The sequence below is a fragment of the Juglans microcarpa x Juglans regia genome, chromosome 6S (genome assembly GCF_004785595.1).
Source record: "Juglans microcarpa x Juglans regia isolate MS1-56 chromosome 6S, Jm3101_v1.0, whole genome shotgun sequence".
Lineage (NCBI taxonomy): Eukaryota > Viridiplantae > Streptophyta > Magnoliopsida > Fagales > Juglandaceae > Juglans > Juglans microcarpa x Juglans regia.
Window position 1 is genome coordinate 1,958,623 of NC_054605.1, and position 27,873 is coordinate 1,986,495.

Here is a 27,873-nt window from a genome sequence, read left to right on the forward strand (position 1 = left end):
TATTTTATTCATTTATAATTTTTGTTATATTTGGATTCTGTTCGAACAATATTTTACTCCCACAGGATCCCGTTCGAACTAATGTTATAGTGTTTGAACGGGACAAACCCAGATTGCAGACACGAAACAAAGAAAACATTTGCCACAAAACACAATTTTCACAATCATAATCTCATAAGATGTATATTGCCAGAATGCCCATTTTAAATTAGATTGCACAAACACAAATATATAGCATGCATCTTAACATAATTAATTAAAAACTATAAATTATCAAAAATCTAAAAATTATAAATATTACCTTAAATTTAAGCAATCCAAACAAAAATATCAATCCACAATACCTACATAAGCAGGAAACACATTATGAGAAAACCTAAATCATGTGCAATAAACTAATATTAATGAAACTCGAAATACAAAAAAATATAAAAAAAAAAAAAACATACCTTTGTTCGAACCTCTCCTCTCTCTCTCAAGAATCCCTTATCTCACTAAGTTTGTGAGTATCTCTCTCCACAACACTTTCACACACACAAAATCACAAAGTCGTGCTCTGCTTCCTATTAAACATTTTTCAACTGTGAAAATGAACGGGAGGTTCAGGTATATGAATCTGTGAAGTCCCGTTCGAACTGGAAATTTATCCATTCGAACACGAAAATTTCGAGTAGACGCCAATTCTACTGCTATTTATTTCACGTTCGAACGTGTCATTTTGTTATTCGAACTAACAAATCAGAATATTCATTGGCATATTCTTCAAATGCAGACCACCTCAAAGGGTATTTTCGTAACACTGTTTCTTGCAAAGCGTTCGAATGACGAATTTTGACGTTCGAATAAACTAACATTCAGAGTATTTGGTGCGAAGTTTCCCTCCAAACACATTTCACAAGATAACACCGTTTGAACAGGACATTTTTGGATTTGAACCAATCACAAAATATTTTAATATTATATACTAAATAATAACTATATATTTTACCAACAAGTTTATATTATATTTGATAATATATAATGTATTACAAGTCTAATAGTTAATATAATACTTATACTATATACTAACTATTAATATATAGTACTTATTAATATATATATATATGTACTTTTGGTCTTCTAATTTTGCACTATATATTATATAACTTACTATCGTGTGATATAATCTATAATAACTATAGTTATAGTAACTTATAATAGTAAGTAGTAACTAGTTACTATAGTTATGATAACTTGTATAGTTATCATAACTTATAATACTTGCACTGAAGTAGCTATAGTAACTATTTTAACTATAGTACTTATGATAACTTGTATAATTATCAAAACTTATAATACTTAAACTGTAGTAGCTATATAACTAATAACTACTATCTATATTAATTATTTTAACTTGTATAGTTATTATAACTTATAATACTTATACTGTAGTAGCTATATAACTAATAGCTACTATATATATATAGTAACTATATAATACTTACATTGTAGTAGCTATATAGCTAATATCCAGTATATCTATATTTATATTAATTATATTAACTTGTATAATTATCATAACTTATAATAGCTATAGCTATATAGTAACTATATATAATAGTTACACTATAGTAGCTATATAACGTATAACTACTATAGTTCAATCTTCAAAATTTGATGAATTCATGTTTAAAATCACTGCATTGGATTCACCAAATATTAAAATCTGAAACTTTGACGAATTGTGCATTCCAATTCATCTTCAAATTTGAAGAGTCACTATTCACATTCTAAACTATTATTTTATTTACTTAAATTATTGTTTTCTAATTTTGAGCCACAATATATTTAAAGTGGGAAACAATAATTTAAGTATTAAATTATTAATTAACATATAGTTAGTATAATTGTAAAATATGAAAAAAATAAATTAAAAATATTATTATTAAAAAACTATATTATATTATTATTTTGATGAATTCAATGGTTAATTCAATGTGGGGTTATGGATTGAGAGGTTTTAAGTTTATTGAAAATATGTATTTTTCACCAAATTTTGAAAATAAAAATGATGAATCCAATGTTAATGCTCTTAGCATGTACTTAGTATAATAGAAACAATATATTTAAAAATAATATACTAAATATATTAATTAAAAGTATATAATACTATTATTTGTTTCATTTTTATACTTTTATACTTTGTAATATTATTATTATTATATATTATTATTAGTAATATAATTATAAATATATTAATATAATAACCGTTCGAACGAGACGCCATGATCATTACAGACCCAGTTTGAATACAATGAAACAAAATTCTCTCATTCGAACCAGCAACCATCGAGAGCCTGTCGAGTTCGCCCCTTAACTCCACTGCGAAAACCGCCACTCAACAACCATAGGAACTCTACATTTGAACTTCTAAGAGGTATGGGTCATTTCTCCACCTCTATCGTTTAGTTTTTTGCACGAATGAGATGTGTTTGGGGGGTATGGATTTCGAATCCAAAATCTACCCATTTTGGTGTATTCCGTGAAAATAATATCAAAATAATCAGTAGAAATGATTGTGCTTCACTCCTTAATCATTTCTACCGATTAAAACAAAGGATAACATCTAGATAGGAAGTTTTTCAGTTCGGGGTTGAGTCGACTCAGCCGTGGCTGTTTGGCTTCTTCCGTTCGAACAAACTCTAGTCCGTTCGAACTCCTAATTGCCAAACAACATTATTTCTGTTAGAACAAAATAAGTTCGTTCGAATGAACAGAACAATCCATTCGAATAGAGTTTTCTAGTTTGAACAGACTATGTTCTGTTCGAACGAATTATTTCAATTCAGTTTAATATACTATAATTCTTCAATAATATAATTTAAAAATTATGGTTAATTATATTTTTACATTCATTACGGTTAAAAAGTATATCAATGGCATCCAGTGGAAGAAAACATGTGTAAGATCAGCCCAGCCAAAGTAATGGATCAGCAGCTCATGCTCCAAAGACAAGGTCTATACTTGTCAAGCGTCCAATCATTTTGTCTGACTTCTCTGATCTTTCATGGGAGGGACGGAGCATACAGTCCATCTTCACCAAGCGGGGATGGATACCGATCTGTGAGCAGCGGGGGACTGCATATCCAGAGATGGTCGGTGAGTTCTACCATGCCATGGGAGAACTTAGCGCTGATGCTCTGTTCTACACCATATCAGTCCGGGGAGTGAGTATTAATTTCTCTCCCCGCATTATTGCTGAGTTCCTTGACATTCCCCGTATAGCCGACGCATATCCTACAGCGGCTACACCATCTGATTCCGATACACCGGCCTCATCCTCCACGCTAGCCCCGAATGTAGATTCGGATGCTACTTTTGATGGTAGTAAGGATGAGGATCTACCTGATGATGGTCTCACAGACGATCAGGTGCGTCAGCTAGTGCGAGACCCATCGGCTCCTCTATATGATGGGAGCAAGGTGATATGATAGGTCGATTGTATAGGATTTTTTAGAATGCTTAATTTGATTGTTAGCTATAATATCGATCCGAAAAAACACAAGACTGATTTAGGGATCGATCGACCCAGATTTTTGCTGTGGATAGCACGGGGGGATTCCATTGATATGGCATTGTATTTATTCCTTCGCATTCGATCGGAGTCACGCTTTTCTAGTAGAGGTAGTCTACCATTTTCACTGCTGATATCTAACCTCCTACTCCAATTGGGGGTTACAGTGTCGGCCACTGAGCGGAGGTCCCCACAGATGGGGCCCCTTAACAAGATCACATTCAGCAAGAGCCAAGGGCACTTGCGGAAGGCTGCACCAGAACAGCCTAGTAATCCTCCCACAGATCCAACTTCTAGTAGTGCTGCCGCTATAGAGAGACAGCCTCCTGGGGCTACTTTGGATCAGGTACGAACTCTGTTTGTGGAGTTGTAGAGTTTAAGTAATAAGTTCTACTATTAAAAAAATATTATTTATTATTTGGTAACCATATGTCTAAAGAACTTCAAAACAAGTTCAATTTGTTTGGAAACAATATAAAAAAGTGATTTTTTAGGTCATTTGAGGTAGTGTCATGCCTGTGATAAGATCAAAGGACAAGTCTATAATTATTTGAATGTTGCACGTTGGAGGTTTGTAATATAAGCAAGCCCTAAATATCCATTATTGGGGAAATGATGTTGACAGACATGCCATCTAGCTAAGCATAATGACATTGCTTATGTTGTCTTATTGCTGACGAAAGCTCTCCTAACATGTCGTTTACTTTGGCGTGGAAGAGCTATTAATTTATAGAGTTATTCCCCTTAATTTCAACTATCAAGGTTGTTATTATGTTAAATTCACAAGCAACAATCAAGGTTTTTTTTTTTTTAAAAAAAAAAAATTTAAGTAGAATTTGGATTCCCTGCAATTCACCGCCTTATCATATAAGAGAAATTTTATTTCCAATCCTGAGTGGGGGGATTGTGTGTGCAGTCTCATTGATGATTGGGGTAAAAGGAGAAAAAATATTATTTTAAAAATGATATTATTGTAATTTTAATTTTTTTTAAACATAACTGTATGAGCTTGCATGAGCAATCCCCGTTTAGGAAATATATGTAGACTAACTCATATGTGTAGATCCTACATGTTATCCGTGTTCAGGTCCACCTACCCGGGCAACGGATATTTACCAGAAATTTGGATTCTTGTTTGGGGCTATACATCCTTGCATTTCATTTAGGGTTTTCACCATCTGTCTTGTGCAAGGTGTTGATCAGTTTAGTGTATGTAGGCCGGACTAAAAAAAATAAACATCATGTTATGATATTGCTCACCACCACCTCCAAATCCCAGGTTTTGCATGATGTTTTATATTGGATGGCACCTTTGTTTCCGTGAACATGGAAGAAAAGCAAAAAACGTCATAACAAGGAGATCATTATTGTCTCCAATCCCTACCATAAAGTTGGGTAAAGAGGGTTCACTCTTCTATTGCATTACAATGATCATAATGTGGGCGCTTCCATGTTTTCTTTCTTTTTGACACTTTTTCATAGGGAAATCAATTGGTTGTTCATCCAAGCAGGTGAAAGAGGTATAAAGATCAGCCCCACCACCCAAATGTTCTCCGATAATCATGTATGCATGGTCACCCATTTATCAACTATAGTTTGAGAGAAATTATTTCTATAAAAGTGATTTTTTAGGTCATTTGAGGTAGTGTCATGCCTGTGATAAAATCAAAAAACAAATTTGTAATTATCTGAATGTTGAACGTATAATATTTTGAAATTAAAAGGTACTTTAGAATATTTTCTTTCTTCTTCTTCTTCTTTTTTTTTTCAGCTTTTTTGAAATTGAAAGGTACTTTAGAATATTTTCTTTCTTCTTCTTCTTCTTTTTTTTTTTTTAAAGTGAAAGGTACATCAATAGATAACAACTAAATAACCTAATTTTATCGTTGAAGGACTTTTGAGACTATTTAAACACTTTTTACAACCTCTAACTCAATCTCAAACATGCCCTCAATAATATTAATTAATATTTATATATATATATATATATATATATATACGAGTAGAATATTGAAAATCATAATTTAATATTTTCATCTGTATAATAAATTTATGACCACTCAGAACTTTTAATTAATTAAAAATAAAATATCCCGCTATATGCATACCATTATCAATAAATATTAATTAATATTTTATTCTCAACAGAATCTAGTGGAAAATGATACACTTACAATGATTAATTTCTTACAACTTTTATATAATCATGTTTTAAATAATTGATACTTTTATAAAATGATTTGCAAAACTAATATCAGTTTATATAAATATTTATTGTACATGTATTATTATTCAAATCCAATACGTACTATTCTTGAGTGATCAGTATTCCAAGCAATAATGATGATTGACATGAGTCGGTGTCATCATGAAGGTAGTGGTTGACCCGGGATGACTACAATGCATGTGGAATTTAGAAGAGTTTTTGTTGAAATTTGAAAAAGTTATAATAATGAGTTGATATGAGTTGAGAGGAGTTAAGGATCTAAACGAAATTTTTGTCATGCAAACTACAGATCACTTCTATAAATCAAGCTAAAATTTTCACCATGATGATTCTATTGGAGGAATTTTGGCTTGATTTATGGTAAGAATTTATAATTACAAAATTAAAGGTTAATTATCCTAAAATCATGATGTTAAAAAAATAGAAGAGATCGTGGCTTAATTTATGAAAGTGATCTATCAATAGCCTCTATGCATGGGGTCATTTAGATAGTGGCTTTTTTAATTTGATATATAGTGGTGTCATTTAGATAGTGGATCCCAATTTTTATATAATTTGAGCACGAGGTGGAATCAATCATGGAATACAGTTCCTTTTTACTATTGGCTTTTTGCAGTAATTTGGAAGTTAATTTATATTATTGGTCTGTTCTACTATTTGTCTTTGCCAGTGGAATCGATTTGGTCATATTTGAAGCAATTGATTTGTAGGTAAATATGAATCTAATAAAAAGTAGATGGGCAATTGGGAATTATACATGAGCAAGGAGAAGCAATGAACGTTTTATGGTGTACTAATATCCTCTGGAAACGATTTGTTGGAAGGAGAAGCTGTCGTTCGCTGGTTTGCCTTGCATCTCATCTCTACAGAAGCAATGCGAGCAAAATGTTAAGCATCACCAATTATGTAGCAGTATCAAATCAGTTGCCGAATGTGCAGTAATGTCAAATAGAATTTTAAATACTTGAAATTTGAATTGTAACGTCTCTTAAGATATGTTGTTCTTTTTAAAACTGAATGCTTTTGTAACTACAACTATATAAATACATGAATCTTTCAGTTGGTAGATGATTGAAATCTACTGCAATAGAGCCTGCATTTTTGTCTTTGCATTACTCTCTTTAATCTTACATGGTATCAGAGCCAAGTTCTGAGTTCAAACACTGACTCCATACTCTATCTCATTTAATTAAATATTTCATGTATTGAACACCTATTGAGGAGGAGTCTAGCCCACATTTGAGAGGAAGTGTTAATATATAAAATAAATAATAAAATCTATATATTCTCATCAGCTTAACCACTATCATCACCGACGGTATCTGGCAGGAAATTAACATCTCAGGATGGCCACCTACTTACAGACCCTAGTAAATACAGAATGATCGTTGGAGCACTTCAATATTGCACTATTTCCAAACCAGATATTTCTTATATTGTCAACCAACTATGCCAATTTATGCATAGGTCACGTGAAGGTCACTGGACAGCTCTCAAACGTGTTTAACAATATCTAAAAGGGACGGTTGATTATGGTCTTTATTATACACCATCAGCGATTGAATTGAATGCATATTGTGATTTTAATTGTTATTATATATTTTACGACATTGTTAATTGATACCTATGTATTTAATTCATATTATATAATTGTTATTATAATTATTATATATCATTTCAAAGGTTATTATATAATTTTAATTATTATCATTCCTAAAGTATAATTTTAATTGTTATACTTAATTGAGTGAGTTATTTATTTATATAGATAATAAGTATAGAATTATACTCTCTAGTTTATTTTAAATAAGTATAATTATTTATTCCAACTCTCTACTTATTTGGTAGGTTCAACACTTTTTTTCTTGAAGAGTATTTTACTTTATTTATATCTATATATATTTTAAAATATAATGGTTTGGAGCATTTAATAAGTAATTACTAATTATAGTTATTGTATTTATATTATACTCTATATATAGTTAAGTTATATACTTTCTTTTTCTTTTCTTTTTTTTAATTAAGTTTTATACTATACTTATAATTTGAATAATAATCATATTCTAACTAAATTAAAATGAATATATTATATATACTTATTAAATATTAAATATTAATTCTCACATTAAATGTATATTAAATTTTTTTAATCTTTACTTAAATTAAGTTCCTAAAGTTATAATTTTTTTGTTAACGAACAAATTCAAAAAACTCCAAAAAATATTATATCAAAAAATTCACATAAATCCACAAATTAAACATAATATATTTCTAACCATATAAACATATTCAAACAAAATTTACCAATAATAATCACAATATTTTAAATCCTTATCACAACATACTCATAATATTCCCACAACAATATTTCTACATATATTAATTCATCAATGAATACCATAAACTCACAAACTATTTACAAAATTCACAAACAATAATTACAATATTTCAAGAGTAAGCATAAAATATATAAACATATTACTAAAATTTAAAAATATGCCTAGCACTAATCACAATATTCTCTTACAAATCAAAATCTTCTAACTTGCCAAAACAACTAATCCTTCAAAAAAATACAACACTAACTTATTAGAAGCATATATATAACAAAAACGTAAGACAAATATCATAAAATTCAAGAAAATACAAAAGAAAAATAGTTTTTCCTTACCAAAATCAATGGAACTAGAGTTTCAGAATATTAATTAACCCTCTCTCACTCTAACACTCTCTCACTCTAACTCTCTCTCTCTCTAACCCACGACCCTCTCTCTCTCTAACCCACGACCCTCTCTCACTCTAACCCTCTCTCTCACCGTCTCTCTCTGGGTTATTTGTGCGCACGGGAGAAGCAGTAGAAATGAGGCAGTTGCCTCCCGTGTGTGTATTCATTTGAAAACAAAATCTTTAGATGTACGTTCGAACGTTAAAATATCCCGCCCAATTTTCAGATCACAGTCGAATGTTAAAAAAGTCAGGTAAATTTTCGGCGAATAATGTTCGGACGTTGGCTATAAACGTTCAAACGTATCTTCCTATGACAACCCAAAATCTAGCGAAAAATTTCTTGCACTTTTATTTCTATGTTTGAACTTTAGGAAATTTAGCGTTCGAACGTTTATAAATTTCTAGTGAATTTCATCAACTAACGTTCGAACGTAAAATTTTAACGTTTGAACGTTTCAGATCATCACAAAGATGCCTAAATCGAGCGGGAAATTTCTCATATTTTTCTTCTCGTGTTTGAACGTATTATAATTGTACGTTCAAATGTCAATCGATTTCCTCTCATATATCTCCATTCATGTTCACATATTATATTGAAACATTCAAACGTGGAAAGATCCTCATAGGTATGAGGAAGTCGAGCAGGAATATAATATTAACGTTCGAACGTCACTTTTACTCAATAGTTAGTATTTATTAATGTGATAATTATATATATGTATTTTTTTAGATACTCATAATATTTCTCTTCAATATAATCTCTTTTTATTTTTGAAAGATTGAGAAAAATACTAACATTTTGTGACTATTTTCTTCTTTTATATAACCTGCTTATTTAAGATATTCTTTGTTACTTATTAAATTCTTCTTTACTCAAGGTATATATTTGAGCATCATCTCCAACCAATTGTGAATATGTTGGAAAAAAATGTTCATTTTTAAGATTATGAGAGGAGGATGCCAAGGTGAGTAATATATATATATATATATATATATATAGTATACTATATATATAAATCAATAATATATAATTACTAAAACTAGCAACAAAACTTATATATATATATAGATATAGTCTATATAATATACTATATAATACATTATATATATCTTACACTATGTAGTAATAATTTTTTAGAATCAGATCTTCTGAATGTCATAATTTGTTAATTCCAGATCAAATGGGTCTTGGGAATCCATCAGAGGTAATAGATTGAGTATTTCTTTGATTGAATTTAACGGCTTCAAAATGAAGATATTGTTCATAAACAATTTAATTATTTTATTTTTTAATCCATTTATTAGTAATCCAGTTTATAGTTGATAATTGATTTGATTTATAAATTTCAAACCATGTAAAGTAAGGTATATTAATTTATATTGTAAGAATGCACAGCGGAAAAGTACCTCAAGCTCAGCTTAAAGAATTGTTCCACAAGTTTTTCCAGATTGATAAACTCCAAGCGTTTCCTCTTAGTGGCGAAAGTGTACTACGTAGTATGGAACTAGAGTAACACTTAACAAATCCACAGCCTAAGTATTTTATCAAAAGAGAACAAAAAGAGATAGAGTCTTTTTCTACTTTTTAGATCGTGCCAAAAACACAATTGAGGAGGACTATATATAGTCCTCCTCTGCACGGCTGGCCTTAAAGTCCAGCCTTCAATTGAATTGTGAAACGATAGTAACGCATGGCTTTAAGCCATGCGTTATATGCGTTACAAGTAACGCATGGCTTTAAGCCATGTGTTACAAGCAACTGCAGGAGGGGTCAGCCCCATGTGGGCGCCCCTCCATCTAACATCTCCCACTCGCACACAGTGGGCATGACCCCAGGTCAGCATCTCTCTAATGTTCTCAATCTTGTTCATACAAATAAATAGGTCGTGCGACCACCAAACACATCTGTAGAAAGGAGGGAGTACATACACCAAATCTCTCCCAGAGAAGACCAGCATAGTAACATCCCTAAAGTGTCTGGTCATGTCCTAGACTTATTCGATCGCATCAAGATCAAGCATTTTTGAACTCTCTTGAGTTTAAAAAACTCAGAACAATGCTTGACTACCTCCAAATATTTCAATGTGTTCACAACCTTTAGCCGCTAGCAAGATGTAGCGTCATTTGTATGACGTCAGCAAACACTATCGAAGATACGATATCGAATAGTCTTCTCTCTACACTCATATCACTCAATTTTGGTCGAACTGCTTTCCCAACAATGCCTCTTTAGATCATATCAATCATGGCCATAGACAGCATACCAAAGTAGCAAACATCACAACCTCCATCTCGTGACATAGTCAAAAGTAAATGACATTTTTTAAGAAATGAGACTCACACAGTGAGAAAGAGGGAAACATTTTACTCACTTACTCATATGGTCGTATAAGCACATATAGTATGAAACACATGCTACGGTGGATTTCTCTTTCTTAAAAAGCATATGTCTATATCAACACCGTACAGATCTTAGTCTAGCCACTCCTTAAGCGTCTAACCCGAATTCCTCTATTTACACGACTCCAAGGCGTCAAAGAGGAACTCGCATCTGGCTTACTACAGGCGACATGGATGGTGGGGTAACCCATGCATAGTCCTATCAATGGACCTCATCTTAGCTCCCATTAAGGCGACATAACTTTGTGTCAACCAACTTATCCCTTTGGAAAAGTACCTAGGGACACAATGTCTCATCTCTATTCGCTACTTAAGTGCTAGAGGCGATCGCTCGTGTGAGTGAGCCGATCTAAGCCTGTTGACATATCTTGTGTGTGTGTATTAAAAACAATACGATAAAGATAAAAACTGAATCATATTGTATTAATATCCCAAAGGAAAGGTTACATCTCAGTGTTATTTGAAACACAAATTACATTTACAGTCTACGCAGTCCTAGATTCCTAACATGAGCCTCAAAGACATCTCTTGCAATAGGCTTCGTTAAGGGATCAGCAACCATGCGACTCATAGAAAGGTGTTTCAGAACCACTTCCTTTTGCGCTACCATGTCTCTGATGTAGTGATATCTGATATCTATGTGTTTGGTTCTTCCATGATACTTTGAGTTATTAGCATATGCGAGAGCTGCCATGTTATTGCAGAATATCGTCACTGGATCTGAAGTATCCGTCCCAATGTCTAAATGCTTGAGGAACCTCTGTAACCAAATAGCTTCTTGAACTGCTGCAGAACAAGCTATATATTCTACCTCCATAGTGGATAAAGCTATACAGGGTTGTTTCTTGCTACTCCATGTAATGGCGCCTTTATTGAGCAGAAAGCCATACCCAGTGGTTGATTTGCGCTCATCTAGGTTACTGTTCCAATCGGCATCACTGTAACCTCTTAGATGCAAATCTAAACCCTGATAGCACAACACATAGTCTGCAGTTCCCTTGAGATATCGCATAATCCTTTTGACCGCTTTCCAATGAGCCAGTCCGGGGTTCGATTGAAATCTACTCACTAAGCCAACTGCATAGCATATGTCAGGCCGAGTACACATCATTGCGTACATCAGACTACCCACAGCATTAGCATAAGGGACACGAGTCATCTTTTTCTTTTCCTTTTGAGTCTTAGGACACAACACTTTAGACAAGTTCTCGCTTCTTGCAACAGGGGTGTCAATGGGTTTACATTCATTCATTAGGAAGCGCTCGAGGACTTTCTTTATGTAAGTCTGTTGTGACAAACACAAAAGTCTCTTTGAGCGATCTCTATAGATTTTAACTACCAGAATGTATTCTGCCTCACCCATATCCTTCATCTCAAAATTGAAGGATAACCACTCTTTTGTGGCGACTATCATCCCTTTATCATTTCCAGCTAGTAGTATGTCGTCAACATACAATGACAACATAATGAAACTCTTCTTGAACCTTTTGACATAGACACAATGGTCCTCTGTGATCATCGTAAACTCATTCGAGAGAATGGCTCGATGAAATCTGAGGTACCATTGTCTAGATGATTGCTCTAGGCCATATATAGATCGTTTGAGCTTGCACACATTGCGCTCTTGACCTTTGACCACAAAACCCGTTGGTTGATCCATATAGATCTCCTCATCTAGTTCTCCATTGAGAAATGCTGTCTTAACGTCCATTTGGTAGAGTTCCAAATCCATATTTGCTACTATAGCTAAAATCAGGTGAATTGAGGCAAACCTCAGCACTGGTGAAAAAGTTTCCTCATAGTCTATACCCTCCTATTGGGTATATCCTTTTGCCACTAAGCGAGCTTTGTACTTATCTATTGATCCATCCGACTTGCGTTTGACCTTAAGAACCCATTTGTTCCCAATAGTCTTACGCCCTGTAGGTAGATCAACCAGATCCCAGACCTGGTTTGTCTTCATAGACTCAATCTCATCATTAAGAGCTTTCATCCACTCATCTTTAGTAGAAGATGAGAGAGCTTAATGAATCATCCTAGGTTCATCATCATCATCATGCGGAGCTACCATAAAAGTTTCCCCTTCAATCTCAAAACGACGACGGGGAATCCTTTCACGTGTGCTTCTACGCGGCTGAGGTTGTTGTGATTGATTGACAAGTGATGTGCTCCCACTCGGATTCAAATCCTTTTTATAATTTGTAGGAGTTGAAGAATTTCTTCCTCATTCTCAACTAAATTCCTTGGAGCACTTTCTGCTTGTTCCACAATCTCATGAAGTTCTAAACTCCTATCAACCTCACCTCTACTTAGAAACTCATCTTCAATGAAATCCACATCTCGTGACTCAATCTCAGTCACACACCCATCAGATTGTTCACCTATTAACACATACCCTTTAGAGTATTCTGAGTACCTTATAAAGATACACTTCTTCCCTCTAGGGCCTAACTTCTCATACTTATGAGAAAGATCGTGAACAAAACCCGTTGAACCCCATGGCCGCAAGTTACTCAAATTGGGTTTCTCGCTGGTCCATAGTTCATATGGGGTGGAAGTTACTGATTTGGAAGGCACTCGGTTAAGAATGTAGGCAGCAGTCAAAAGTGCATCCCCTAAAAAAGAAATTGGTAGGTTTGCTTGCGCCATCATTGACCTAACCATCTCAAGCAGTGTTCGATTTCTCCTTTCCGCCACGCAATTTTGCTGCGGCGTACTTGGCATCATCAACTGTCTTTTGATTCCTTTTTCATCACAGAGCCTTTTAAATTGCTCAGAGAGGTATTCTCGTCCTCGGTCAGTTCTTAGAGTTTTTAAACTCTTGTCTAACTGATTCTCAACCATTCTTAAATATCGCCTAAAGCATTCCAATGCTTCAGATTTGTGGGAGATTAAGTAGACATGACCGTAACGTGAAAAATCATCTATAAATGTGATGAAGTAGACACATCCGTGTCTTGCCCTCACACTCATTGGACCACAGATATCAGAGTTGACTAATTGCAGTGGAAAAGATGTCCTAGAGGCTTTTCCAAACGGTTTTCTCTTAGCTTTTTCCATTAGACAATGTTCACATGTGGGCAGGATGACCTTAGCGAGATTGCCTATAAGGCCTTCTCTAGCTAACCTAGTCATTCTATCTTGCCCTATATGGCCAAGCCTAGCATACCATTTATATGAATTCAAATTATCAGATGTAGAAAGAAAAGTAATTGACTCATTTATATTTGAATAATCTAAATTCAATATCATAAAACCGTCTTGTAGAAAAGCATTACCATAAAACACATGGCCCAAATAAAAGGAAACATAATTGTTTTCAAATACAATACGAAAACCAAGTCTTAATAGAGTGACTACAGAAAGTAAGTTTCGTCGGATTTCGGGAGCGTATAGCACATTGTGAAGGAAAAGAGTGCGGTCACCCCGCAAGTCCGGCTTGTAGGTACCAAGTCCCAGTACCTCCACGCTAGCTCCATTCCCCACCTTGATATCACGACTCCCAGCTGGAATCCGGCGATACTCCACAAATCTGACTCTATCTCGCGTTATGTGTTCGGTCGCTCCTGAATCAAAGGTCCACACAGGATAGGAGTGAGCAACCATCACATGGCTAGTTACAAAAACAATGCGAGAAAAGTCAGAGTGTACCTTCTTCGGCTCAGTGTAGTCACGAGCGAAGTGGCCATTCTTTCCACAGTTGAAGCACTCTAATTTTGACTTGTTCTTCCCGCGCTTGCCCCTCTTGTTGCGCTGAGAAGTTCCTAACACCTTCTTAATTTGTCCAGCAGTTACGCCATTCTTGGCCTTCTTGCGTTTAGGCCTTGATGCCTTAAGCGAACTAGAATCAGCCACATAGGCCGTATGATTGGGCTTAGCAGCCTCTAGCCGCTCAGCCTCCAATTCCAAGTGACGCGAGACATCATCAAAGTCTTTGATATTCTCATTATGCGTCAGGTTCTGGCTCATATTCTCCCAAGAATTCGGCAGTGATCTAATCACTGCCTGGACTTGCTGTTCATCAGTCAGGTTGTTTCCTACCGACTTAAGTTCGCGGATCATGGTCGACATAGCCCTAAAATGTTGCTTCATCGTGTGGTCAGAGCGCATCTTATAGGAGTCAAACCTCATGGTTAACCCACGCAACCTAGTGGCTGAAGTTCCACCAAACTTCAACTTCAAAACCTCCCACATGCTTTGGGCAGTGTCATAGATCTCGAACTCACACATTAGATCATTGTGCATGCTGCTTAACATTATTATGCGCGCGCACCGACTTTTCTTACCCCATTGAGAATAGGCTAGTTGATCTATTTTGTGTTGTTCCGAGGTCCCTTCCCCGGGCGCAGTAAGGGAGTGAGATAAGGCCTTCAAGACCTCTTGCTCATCTAAGACATATTGGATCTTGCGATGCCAAATGTCGTAGTTCTCCCCATCCAATTTCTCCCCTTTGTTTAAATCGGCAACTATACTCTTGGATGCAATTTCACTATAATACGCAAAGAAAGGATATTACACACACACCTAAGAAATCTGCTGTGTCCATCCAAGCTAGAAAAAGAATAATTTAGACATGTCGCAAGATCAAAAAACCGCTAGGCTTCAGAATCATCTCTTGCGCCACAATATCCAATTATTAAATTTTTAACCTAATTCTCGCGCAAATATAAAAAATATGGGAGAATTTAATCATCATAAATCTCAACCATACTCCCACTATCTTAAGTAGTCATCTAGTCCTAGTCACATGTAAAGACATAACCTACTAAAATCGTAGTAACCTTTTGGGCCAGTCTACAAGGACAGCTACTCCAACCACAGCAACCTGTTGGGCCAATCTACAAAGATGGTTCATATAAGACCATTACAGTCCATTTTTCTCGTTCCATCAGTGCATTTACAATTCTTACTGGGGTCACTGTGGTCTTCTGGCTATACAGTGCATTTACAGTTCTTACTGGGGTCACTGCAATTTTTTCAGCCTTTCATTTACACTGACAATTCTAACTAAGACTATTTAGTGAAAACTTTTCTATTTTATCATTAAAGACTAATGTATAAACATTCAAACCTAACATTCATAGATGATAAAATAATCACATATCCACATGTTTAATTCACATATACATGTTATCACATTTAATATAACAAATTAAATAAAAGATCACATGTATTATAACATAATGGAATAAAAAGAAATATAGTATGAATATAACTATATATTCACATGTGATCACATTTAATCTAAAACATTAAATAACAATTACATGTAATATAACAATATATCTTAGCATATATTTAAGTCATGCAAAAAAAAAAATTTTTTTAATAGAAACAAAATAAATGTATAATAAATACATTAAAAAAAAACCCCACCTAAACGAAAGGGAAGTCGCAACCCAGTGGTGTACGCAGCCTTTGACCTGTGGTCCTGGGTTCGAGTCCCAGAGATGCCAATTTTTATCCCCTTCATTTTATTTTCTGTAAAAAAAAACAAGGTTGGGACCTTTTTTTTAAAAAAAAAAGAAAACACTGAAGGGCCGAATGGCCCAAAAAAAAAAAAAAAAAAAAAAGTGGGCCAAGCCCAGCCCGAGTCACCTTCAACCTTCAGAATCGGTACTGTTCATGTGAACAGTACTGAGAAAAAGACAGTGGCTTGAAGCCACCGTGACAATGCGCCACCGTCCTTGGGCTGGACGGCAAAACACTCACCGGAGTGCTCTGAAAGCCGTGGGCTACTCCACACGGTGCGCGCTGCATCACGCGTTGCGCGCGGCACCGCTGGGTGCAAGCCATACCCGTCGGGTGCTTGCGGCACCGCTGGGTGTGCGCGGCACCACCGTGGTGCGCGCAACACCTCTGTAGTGCGCAGCACCACTGCGTTGGTGCTCGCAGCGCCTTGGGCTGCTCCACCTAGTGCGCAAATATTTTTTTTTTTTAAACAGAAAAAAAAAGAGAGGATAAAAAAAATATCATACAAATCTCAAACATATGCGAGAAAAAAAATATAAACTGGAAGCAATTCAAAAAATGGCTCTGATACCAATGTAAGAATGCACAGCGGAAAAGTACCTCAAGCTCAGTTTAAAGAATTGTTCCACAAGTTTTTCCAGATTGTTAAACTCCAAGCATTTCCTTTTAGTGGCGAAAGTGTACTACGTAGTATGGAACTAGAGTAACACTTAACAAATCTACAGTCTAAGTATTTTATCAAAAGAGAACAAAAAGAGAGAGTCTTTTTCTACTTTTCAGATCGTGCCAAAAACACAATTGAGGAGGACTATATATAGTCCTCCTACGCATGGCTTAAAGCCATGCGTTACAAGCAACTGCAGGAGGGGTCAGCCCTACGTAGGCACCCCTCCATCTAACATATATTCCTTCCAAGTGCTCGTAATATTTTTCTTAAATATAATATCTTTCTATTTTTGTAAAAGTCAAGAAAAATATTAATCTTTTATGACTATTTTCTTCTTTAATATAATGTTGTTTAAGATATTCTTTGTTAATTTTAAATTCTTCTTTACTCAAGGTGTATATTTGGGAATCATCTCTATATCACTTGTGAATATGTTGGAGAGTAAGGTTCATTTTCAAGATTATGAGAGGTGGATGCATTATCCGGATGATTAACAACATAGACTGATGTATCAACAATATTTTCAGGAATAATTTCCTGAATCTGTGTGTCTAGATTTTGGGATTTGTTGTCAAAATTTTGATTTTTATTTAGAGAAATTGATGTAATAACAGATCTGGGTGTATAATAACTAGAAAGTGTTGGAGAAAAATAATGTGATGAAGATCTTCTAAAATATTGAAAGGCAACTTGGACTGTTCTGTCCGGTTTTTGATCTATGTATTCAAGATCGTCTTTAGAATTATTTTCTATCTTAGATAATGGAGTAATATTTTCTAATTAATTGTCATTCATCAGGAGAGTAATTTGATTCCAATTAATTTGTTTATCAATTTGTACACTAAAATTTTGTGTACTAGATTGTAATAATATTGTATATCCTTTTGGGCTAGTAATAAGAGCAGCGGTTTTAATGTTATTTTCATTAGTTTATAATGGATCCTATATATAGTATATATTATATATTATATTATAATATATAGTACAGTATATATATATACTATAATATACAATATATATTTTAATATAATATTAGATATAGGATGCTATATGTTATATAGTACACATTATAATATATAACATATATTAATAATATAATATATTATAGTCGATATTTTTGAAAATCAATCGACAAACATTCGAACGTACTAAGAATTACGTTTGAACGTTTCGTGTATATAAGTCCAAAATCAAACAGCGAAATGTCATTTTCACCTTTTTGTACTCATTCCCGTTTGCACGTCGTCACTCCTCCATCACTACCGCCGTCAAACACTGCCACAACCGTGATTAAAAGATAGGCATCCATCTTTTAACCTCTAACATGTATTTTATTTGAGATTTAGGTTCGGTTTTGTTTAAAATGGGTCAACCTCATTTTCAGACCACCACGGGTTGCCATTGACCAAATTGTCACCGTAGAAAAGTTTCTTCAAATGTATACTTTATTTCTATCATGGCATTTCGGCATTTAGAACCTTGTAACTTGATTTTTGAGATTTTAATGATGACTGAGTCAACTCAGTCATTCTGTATCGTAACATTCAACATTTCACCAAGACGTTTGAACATACAAAATTTCAATTATATAGTCGTTATGTCTTCTACTTTCGAACGTATATTCTTTTACATTCGGGCTGTACTTTTCGTAACATTTACGTCCAAACATTTAATTATAACGTCCAAACTTATTACTTTTTAAATTTATTTATGCTTCAACGTTCAAACGTGTATCTTTTACGTTCGCACATAAAACCCATACGTTCGAACTTATAACATAAATGTCCGAACGAACTTCATTTAAATTTACTTATTACTTACGTTCGAACATGTATGTTATGCATTCGCACGTATATGTTTTACATGCAAACGTAAAGGATACATGTCCGAATGTTTTATCTGAACGTTCCACCATTTGTTTTACTATGTTCAAATGATAATGCAAAGCAGCTTCAAATTAACATGAAAAATGCATCAACATAAATAATTTTTTTTCCTTTTTTATTTTCAGGATATGGCTTATCCTTTGCATACCAGGAAACGAGGAAGGGAATGAGCCACTTAGGACACTGCTTGTATCGGGCTCGTACTGTTATGGTGGAGTGAGAGGTCCTAATCAATGAGTTCGTCAAACTCAAATGGGAGCAAACGAACCTTAAAGATATTTTCGTCAATAGATGCTTGGGAAATATCTACACATTGAGGGGGAAGGTATACCCCTCAATAGTTCAAGAGTTTTGTATGGGGATATGTGACATGCCTCAGGATGTTTCCTCACACACTGTGATTATACGCAATGTTTCCATTGAGATTTCACAGAATGCCATCGCCAAGCACCTAGGGATTCGTCGAGGAGTTGAGACATCGACTACGACTGACTCTATAGGCATGGTTCGCACATCTACATCTGCACATTGAACACTCGATGAGATTGTAGGCACTTCTGCATCATCTACTGGCCCATTTGAGCTAGCATCAGCCAGAGATGCAGACCGGTCACACGTCGAGGATACTGGCCTCGAGGCTCAAGATGATGACTGAGATGAGGATTTCTACATCATCACCGGTATGGACCGCACGCAAATCGATAGGAAGAATGCCTTCAACCAAAACCATCTGCTACATTTCTTCTGCATGTTGCACCTTATTATTACAACAAATGTGGATCTTGTGACATATAAAACCACATTTAGTATGCTTCGGGCACAGTTTTTGATACGAGTGGCACGTGGAGGTCCCATAGATTTGCCACTACACATCTTTGAGAGGATCCATTACGAGACGAGCATCATCTCCATGGACAATCTCTCATACGGTGTCTTGATCAGCTGGCTATTAGTTGCTCAGAGAGTGCCAACCCAGCCGGAAGACCGGGTCAAAGATCAGACGAGCCCCCTCGACATGACCACACATCGACGTAGCATTAGACAGGTGAGAGGACATCAGCCACTCCCTGTAGAGGATTTAGTTCCTCCAACATAGCCTGAGCCAGGTGTGGGGAGTAGTAGTCAGCATTCGACGAGTACATCTACAAGAGATGTGCAGCCTGCTCGGGTTGATACCATGATCTCACAGCTGACTGCACATATCGATAGTAAATTCGATTGATCGCTCGGGACTATATAGGCGCCTGTCGCCAAGATAGCCCATTGTGTAGGTATCCTTAACGACAAGATTGATACTTTGACTAAGGAGATACAAAGTACGAATTTCGCGAACAACACTATCATCTAAGTGTTGTTTATGAAATTCTATCATATCTTGTATTTTACTTTTAATATATATGAGGAACAATATTATTTAATATTTCTATAGTTTTTTTAATTTCAATTCTCAATATTTTTTAATGTTATATTTTTCAACTTTAATACTAAATCATTGTACTTCAAATATATATAAACATAAATATATTTATATATATAATTATATAATTATATTTTACAAATTGTGTATATCTAAATATATACAAGTCAATTTTTTAGACTTATTCACAAATTATGCACTATAAAAGCAACATATATTTTAAATTAGAGTCATATTTAATTTAAATTTACAATTAACATTCGAATGTTAATTACTAACGTTAGAACGTTGGCGCCAAAACATTTCACATTCGTACGTAAGTAGCCACAATGTTCGAATGTATATGTGACATTCGAACGTATATATGACGTTCGAACGTAAATTACTCATACATTAGAACGTAAAAAAAAAATTTCATCTGTCTTTAGTGACGATTTCCAAAAACCGTCACAAAAAAGGCTTTTTAGTGATGGTTTGGGGACTGTCACAATTTTTCAACCGTCACTATAAAGCAATTGTGTTGTAGTGATGAAGACTAACATACGGACGATGGATTTGGCAACGCAATTAAACTCGATGATGTCTTAATCATTCATTAATGCGTAATAAAAATTCAGAAGATCACATAAATTAATATGCATGGCAAAATTAGACAAAGCGATATATAAATATATAAAAGGACGACAGATTATATTGTGCCTGTAGTAGTACTGATCAATGCTTAGACCTGTTTTCATCGCATAGGTAGTACAACAGCTCGAGCACTTTATTATTCAACAAGGATTCGAGTCCGCACACAAAGGTTAATTAGGACAATATTTAGAAAGCAATTACATAGATGGAACCATGCTTCTTCCCCGTCCGTCCATGCAATACGATCGAGCATGCATCTTCAGTCAGTTAATTCAGTTAAATCAATCATGCATAATATAAATATCGGTATGAACAGTCATGAATTTAAACTCACAACATGAGAATTTTTATGAAAATCTTATGTTTATTATGTTTACATTGTGATGGATTTCTTGCTGAGTTTTCGACTCATTTTAGTTTCTTTTCATGTTTTTAACCACCCAGGTGATGATGATGAATACAAGCAGGCAGGCCAGGAATACAAGGAGCAGTTAATTTTAGTTTCAAACTTTCTAAAATAAAATTTGCTTTTTTGAAATAAATTTATTCAGTTTATTCATTTAATATTTTTGGAAGACATTTTATTAAACCTTTTTCTACAAAATAAATTTCTAAGTTCATTTATGAAATATGAGATCTCTTGCTGGGTTTATTTTATAAAAAATACGTGACACTCCTAGCCTACGGGAAATAGGTGTTACAATAAGAAACTCCGAATTGTCACCGACTTCACAACAAGGTTGTAGGTCTCTGTAAAATCAATACCAACCTGCTGATAGAACCCCTTGGCAACTAGGTGTGCCATTCATCGTTCAAGGATTCCGTCGGCATGCCTTTTGAGGAATACGGAATATTGAGTTTTGAGGAATACGGAATGTGTGGTTAAGGATGAGGGCATCAAACTCAGAAGCCATAGCAGCTCGCCACTCGAAAGCTTCTGTGAAGGATGAGGGTTCCTCTGGTATCGGGGAAGTGGACGAAATAGTGAGGTGAGCCGAAGGGTTGGGTTTCGGCCAAGGTATGGTGCCATCAGTTCTATGAAGGGGACGATAGATTGAATTTTGAGACCTTCTGCACATGGGATGTAGAGGAAGACATGGGTTGCAAAGAAGTAGTAGGTTGCAGCGCAGAGAGTAAAGAATTTGGGGATGAAGACCTAGCTGGAGAAGAAACATTGGGAATACTTGGGTTTAGAGTTGAAACGAGCCGGGCAATAGTGGACGTTGGAAGGGATTGAGAAGGCTAATGGGTTAGTGTGTTTGTGGGTTGAGAAAATGAATTGGGCTGATTACTCATTGAGGGGCCTGAATAGTTGGGTAAAGGAAAAGGAATAGGAGGAAGAGAGGGTCCCGATGAAGAGGAAGTGGGTGAGTCCGTGTGTGAGCAAACGGTGAAGGGGAAGATCGATTCATTAAACTGTACATCACGTGAAGTATAAACTCTGCCTGTTGGAATATCAAGACATAGATACCCTTTGTGGTCTAGGCTATAGCCCATAAAAACACACAGTTTGGATCTAAGATCAAGTTTGTGACAATTAAATGGGCGCAAATTGGGCTAACATTGACACCCAAAAATCCGTACAAATTTATAATCTGGAGAACGATGAAAGGGGAGTTGATAGGGAGATTTATTATTGAGAATGAGAGTTGGCATACGATTTATTAAAAAAAACTGCCGCTAAAAAGGCATCAGCCCAGTATTTTTAGGGAATGGAAGCATGGACCATGAGAGAAAGCCCAGTTTCCACGATGTGACAATGCTGTTGCTCTACACTGCCATTTTGAGCATGAGAATAAGGGCATGTCACATGGTGCACAATTACGTTTGATTGAAAAAATTTATTTAAGGGCCTGAACTCTCAACCCCGGTCGGTTTGAACCGATGTAATGTTAGTTGAGAAAAAATTCCGAACGTAATTTAGGAAGGCTAAAAAATTTTGGAGCACATCAAACTTTGATTGTAGTGGAAAGAGCCATAGATATTTAGAACAATCATCAACTACAGATAAGTAGAACTGAGAATCATTAGAGGAGGGCACAGAAACCAATCCCCAAACTTCAAGAAAAACAACAAGTTGAAAGGGTTTGAAGGAGTGAGAGGGGGTGGGGGGGATGTGGGAGAGTGTAAGACTTAGCTAAAGCACAAGCAGAACATTGTGATATGCGAGGACTACTAGTAACAAGAAGCTGAAAATTTCTAATAGTAAATGAAGTGGTGCAGGGACTGGGATGTCCAAGACGGGAGTGCCACTGATGAGAAGAGGTCCATTCACCAAGCATGGCTTGTGGAGTTGAAGCAGATGAGGTTGGAGTGAAAACACCAGTAGGCAGCTCATACAAACCATTCCTAACGTGGTCCTGAAGAAAAGGTGCCCGGGTGCACAAATCCTTCACAAAAAAAGAATCAGAGTGAAACTCAAAAAACACTGAATTGTCAAGGCAAAACTAACGTACAGAAATTAAATTTCGAGTAATCAATGAAACATAAAGAAGTTTGTGAAGTAAGAAATTGCCAGATGGTGACTGTAAGTGAGCAGAGCCAATATTTTGGATAAGAAGGGTGCTGCCGTCGCCATTGCTAACTTGGTCCGAGCCTTGGTATGATGTTGTGTCCAGATTCAAGTTGGCAAAATCTGATGTAAAATGGAATCGTTGCTGCAGTATCAGGGAACCATATACTTGAAGGCGGAGACGAGGAGGGCACCAAGCTATAGTTGACAGAAATGGACTCTGGAGGAGGTGCTTGATATGAGTGATTAATATGGAGGAAGTTCTGGAACCAAGTAGCTGATGTTTTATTATATCTTTTCAGTCCATCAGTATAATCTACAAAATAGAGGCCAAACCGAATTGTATAACCCGAGTTCCACTCAAAGTTATCCATCAGAGACCAAGCGAAGTAACCCTTGACCTTCACACCGTCCCTGTTTGATCAAAAGGATAAATGTCAAAATTTGGCAACTTTTTGTACCAGAGATCGACATCAGAACTACTATTAATTTAATTACCATTATCAAGCACGCATGCACTTACCCAATTGACAAGTTAAGATAGGAAAGATGGCCATAATAATATTCGATTCTTTGGCTGTCCACAAGAGCTTCCGCAAGCGTTAAGCTAGCGTTATTGTACTCAGAAACTCCTACAAGATTAGTATACCATTCAAATGGACATATTCCAGAAAATACCAGAAAAAAGAAAAGAAAAAGAAAACATGCAGAGAGAGATACCATTCTCAGTGATGTAAATGACTGGATCGTTGTAATTATTCTTTGTGTAGTTCAAAAGATCACGAAGTCCTCTAGGATAAATGAAGAGCCAAGGTGAACCAGTCTGCGATTAGAAAAGGAAAAAAAAGGAGGGAAGTTTGTTCAATGACCTTCTTAATTAGATCGATATGATCAATACTGTTATTATTATTATTATTATGAATTTGTAACATTAATTTATAATACATACCGCTGGACCAATGGGGATCCCATTGCGAGAAGCTGCAATGCACGTACAGTGAGAAAAAACACGATGGTTTAGTAGATTATAAGTAAGAAAATAAAACATGATATAACTAAAAACGTGCATGGAATTTGTACGCACTGGTTTGATTAACAAGACCATCTGTCGTGTAGGATTTGTTGGCCAATGATCCATATGAAGGTGCGTTGGCTGCATAATTAGTGGTATAGTAATTCAATCCGATAAAATCATATGAGCCCTTGAGCATATCCGATTGATTTTGGGTGAAATTGGGTAATCGCGTTCCAACCAGAGTTCTCATGCTTTTTGGATAGTCACCAGTTTTCATAGGGTCCAAGAACCTGCATTAATAATAAATATTTAATAAACCATATAATATTTATGTAGCATTAATTGAATGAGTGCTGATTTAATTTATCATTACAAGAAAACTGCTTATTAATTTATTGTAAGTTATTTCTTGTAAAAATGATTATTTTTTGTTAATTTATCATCACAAATAATCATTTTTTTTTATAAATAATTCGTCATAAATGTTCATACATATATATAAATAAAAGAGAAATAATAATAGCTAGGAAAAAAATGTGTTAAATCCAAGAAAAAGAAAATCGAAATAGCATATGTACGTACATGCATGCTAGCTGGAGTACATACTTACCATCCGCACATAAAATCAAGGGCACGTAAAGCGGCGGCTTGGTCTTCCGTTGAGTTAGAGTATGGCTCCATCCAGTGGCACAAGTGGGTTATCCCGATAGAACCGTTTTGTTCCTGAACATATTATATATTAATATATATATATATATATATGTATTATTGCATGCTTTCCTATTAATTAATTGTTTTCTAATTTGTGTGGAATTAATTTAAATAAGTCCGTAGTACCTGATATGATTGGTTGGTCTTGTACAGGTTAACAGCAGCAGCATGAGCAAGAAGAAGGTTATGGGCAACCTTATAAGGCTCGACGCCGGAATCCCCACCGGTGCAAGTCGGGTCAATAAAGCTGGAACATCGGAAAGGTGCTAACATCCCGACTCCGTATCCACCATTGCTGTATATCCATGGCTCATTTAGCGTGATCCAATGCTTTACCCTATCGCCAAACCTCTGGAAGCAAACCCCCGCGAAGTCCAGGAAATCATCCCTGAATATAATATATCACGTATTAATGCATATGCATCCCTAAACATTTTTTAAATCCCAAGAAGCTTTTATTTTTAAAAAAATAAAACATTTCTTTTACTCATTTGTCTAAGTTTTCAAATTGAAATTAAGATGTGAGTACATGATCATTTATTACAAATTAATCAAATTCTGCCACATTAAAATATAATAAATAATTTAATTTTTTTAAATTTCAAAATAAAAATTATATTCTAACAATATTTCATTCAACTTTTAAACCAAACATTTCATCTCATTTCTTCTGAATTGCTTAACCAAATGAGGCCTAGTCACTTACACTACTGTTTCGTTTAGGAAACCACCATACTCATCTTCTAAGGCTTGGGGAATATCCCAGTGAAAGATTGTGGCAAAGGGTTTAAGAGCTGCATTCAATTATATATAGAAAACTATAGATCATTAGCATGACTTTAATTATTATAATTGAATATATATGTTAGAAATATATTTATATATATTGGATGAAATCATGATCATGACTTTTGTTTATGAGCTCATCAATGAGATTGTTGTAGTATGCGACACCATCCTCGTCCACACCATCGCTAAGCTTTCCGGCTGAAACATGAATTAATAATTGTTACAATTAATTAATTAATACTAATTAATTGATTCAGATGATGAGAAGTTTAGCTTACTTGGTAAGATTCGGGTCCATGAGATTGAGAACCTGTATGCATCTGCACCCATATCCTTCAGAAGCTTTACGTCATCCTACAACACATGCATATAATAATAAAAGAAAGAAAAAATTGGTTTCAAGTACTGATTCAGCATTTCTGCGCTCCCAAAACTCTAAAAAATACACTCAAGATCTTTTTCAGTATATATATATAAAGAAATAAAAAAATTAAACCATTTTTCAGTATATCTTTTGTTTTGATTGGCTCAATTATCAGATACTGATTATATATATCATGTGACGTTGTATATATTATTTTTTTCAATTTTTCCTACGTGAAATATATGACTATGTATATACATGATCCACTCTTCACTAGAAAGTACTATAAGAAAAACGAGTATCTGTAGACTTCTTTTAATAAGAAATAGTTAATCATTTTCGTAACATATATATAACTGACTACAAATAAATTTTTTTCTTATCGTGAGGACAAAAAGACATACCTTATAGCGATGATATTGATCGATGGCTACAGATCCATTACTGCAATCCGCTATCTTCTCTGCAAGTTCAAACAAATCTTACATTCAGATATTGTAACTACTCTTTGGTTAAACGTCTTAACCAAAGAGTTATGTGTTATGATCTTATATGTATATTATCATCCTTAATATACCGATCGTACCAATTGATGCAATATTATTTATAAAGTGATTTCGGCCTATTTTAGTGGTCGAATTATGAAATCACTTAAAATGTATCACATCATCAAATAAAAAACATGATGATAAAATTCAAGATAAACAAATATTAATATTAATAATATTTTTCCTTATTTTATATTCTCCGTCAGATCTTAATTACATCGGCCATTTTCAAGGGTACACATACTGATCAAGTGAAGGTGATCAGAGCCAAACCTGGATATTTGTTGGTGTAATAATCCCACATACTTTGTCGTGTAATGTTTGTTGTACCTTCATACTAGAATTTAAACACGTGTTAGAGCATGTTATATATCCTTTAATATTATTCTCAAAATTTCGAAGAACTTTAGACAAAACATCAATTCCGATGATACCTAATTAAATACGTATATATTTATATATATATATTGTGTGTGTGTGTATATAGAAACCTAGGGCTTATACCTGGTAAGAAGCTGATGCAGCCCGAAAAGGAAATCTGTGGGGAAATTGCTTCGGTTGAATGAAGAAATACCATAGGTAGGGGAATATGTGGCATCAACAGCATTGCTGAAACTGAATGAGCCAAGAAGAACAATAAGGCCTAGGAGTATGTAGCCTTTGGATGCCATGTTTAGGAGATTTGGCTAATGGTGATATTTGGGTGCAACTCATGGAGCTATATATAGAGGAGCACCAATGTCACAAGTAGCTTGCTACAAGAAAACCTAATATTTGTAACAGATTATTTACGACAATAATGATTATTTACGACGAAAACATTCATATATACTCATTTTGGTAAGAAATAGTCATTTTCATAAAAAATAACTGACCATAAATAAGCAGTTTTCTTAGTTCTTTCTTGATCTTTTGGTTATTTAGTGTATATTTCAGATTGCCATGGGTAATA

The 27,873-nt window shown here is 34.8% G+C and overlaps 1 pseudogene; it reads right to left on the minus strand.

Annotated features, from left to right (window-relative positions):
- Positions 1-22,945: 22,945 nt before the first annotated feature.
- LOC121236374 lies at positions 22,946-27,626 on the minus strand (annotated as a pseudogene).
- Positions 27,627-27,873: the final 247 nt, after the last annotated feature.